The following is a 2,118-nucleotide window of genomic DNA, read 5'->3' as shown; positions in this document are numbered from 1 at the left end:
GAAGCTCATTATACATACACATCCATCACAAAGTTATGGCTGACTCACTGGACCATTACATCAACTCCCTTTCCCCTAAAGGAGTCATCCAAAGGGAGACCTTTGAAGGTGCAGATGCCTTTTAAGATTCTGGGTCTCAACAGAGTTCCGTGAATGGAAAATCTGCCTCTTGTATCTGAAGAAACAACCTGAAAGATGCCTGCTTGTGTTGTACAGATTTGTGCTGAGCCAATGGCATTGCACTGACATTTAGTGCCGTGCCCTTTTAACACAATATTATAGTCATGGTTTCTATGGCATTGGCAGTAGAACCTCTGTAGCTGAACACTTAGTGAGTTTCCTGGCTGTGGAGATAAACTCTTTGTATAACACATAGTTTGGATGTGGTAACACTCTGGTGGCAGATCTTATTTGTTCAATCTGACTTCAATTCAATTGATTCAACAATTTCCCAATGCTGTGATACCTTTGCTTTGCAGAAATTTAAGGGAATTTCTGATGTGACTGTGAGATGGAGATTTTCAATCTCATTTTACAGGTGAGGAGCTGAAGCAGTGGAAGACCTGTTCAAGCATTTTTGACATCTGCTGCCAAGGTACAACTGAATTTCATTTTACTAGTCCAGTGCCTGACTTAAGACAAGTTTCCCTTCTGTGTGTTTGTCTGATTGATTAGAAAAGCCTGTATTTTGACTGAAGGTAGATCTATTGCAACAAGTGACAGTTTTTTCTTGTATTTTATTTCAATGTTTTATGTCAAATATTAAATGATGCCTGCATAAATGTACTGTGTCCAGTACATCAGACAGACAAATACACACTGGACAATTTATTGAGCACACCAGCCCTTCCTGCATGTTCACACAATATTAGTCATTCTCTAAATTACAAAGTCTGCCTACATGTCCTCAAGGAATTATTTTCATTTCAAATGGAAAAGCTGTGGATTGTATCCTTAAAAAAAAAGTACCTATCTGGATAACTAACTTGGAAAATCATAATCAGAACCAACAGTGAAGATTCATAAAAAACTCAATAAACCTATCTTCATTAGCTAGTCACTAAAAGTATTTGTAAGTATTTGGCAATTTTTTTTGTTTGTTTTACAAACCACTTCCTTAGTTATTTGCAGCAGGAAGCAAGAAAACCACACAATTTTTCTTAACCTAGTTAGCAGGAAGAGGAACTTCTGCTTCTGTCATAGAAGGTTTCAAGAAAACATGTCAGAAGTTAAAAATAAGATAATTGTCACTGAGAAAACTCACCTCTCCTGATTTGTTCTTCAGAATGACTCTGAAATTAAGGGAAATGATTTGTTGGTCTATGTGATCATCAGTAATTTTATCAGATTATGTAATGGTGGCATGGGAACCAAGAATATTTTTGTAATTGAACCATTGTCAAGTATATACATACTGACTGTGCCCAGTTCCTTAAACCAGCCTTTACCGTTTTGGACATTTACTCTGATATTACTGAAAAGTGAACAAAAATAGTACAATATGGGTTTTCAATACATGCAGTAAGCACCTGGTCAGATGAGCTGCAATTTCACAAACACAAACCCACGTGTAACGATTGCAAAGAGTAAACTGCACACCCACCTTGAGGGAGTGACTGGCCCATGGCCATGCGCTCTTTGCCTCGGTTTACTTTATCCAGAGACAGTGCTAAAAAAGTACATTGTGCACTTCAGCTGAAAAATTATGATGGATTTCAGGTATTCTTTTTACAACTGAAGAAGCAGTTGAAGACCTGGGTTCAGGGAAACAGCCAAGGCCTTCAGCAACTGCCATCTCTCTGTTCCTAATCTCATGTTTTAACTAGGAGACCGCTCTATTTTTCATAGTACAGTCTCAGCAGTTTAAGTAGAGTATGATATGGACTGATGTCCAGTTTTTACCATAAAAGCATGATTTAAGATTAGGTCAGAAACCTGACTGTTGTCAAGGTCCTTGCCAAGGAACTGGACAGGCAGGGACTGAGATGTGAAGCCTGCTCAGGTGTACATCCTGAAGCAGGCTTTGTTCCAGTCTCTGAGCACTTTGCCAGTCATTGAGCGTTTCCTGCATGGGGAGCACAGGACACTGACTAAATAATATGACTATTTTTAACATAT

The sequence above is a fragment of the Myiozetetes cayanensis genome, unplaced genomic scaffold (genome assembly GCF_022539395.1).
Source record: "Myiozetetes cayanensis isolate MyiCay16 unplaced genomic scaffold, myiCay2020 scf5-8, whole genome shotgun sequence".
Classification (NCBI taxonomy): domain Eukaryota; kingdom Metazoa; phylum Chordata; class Aves; order Passeriformes; family Tyrannidae; genus Myiozetetes; species Myiozetetes cayanensis.
Note: the sequence above shows the minus strand (reverse complement) of the source record.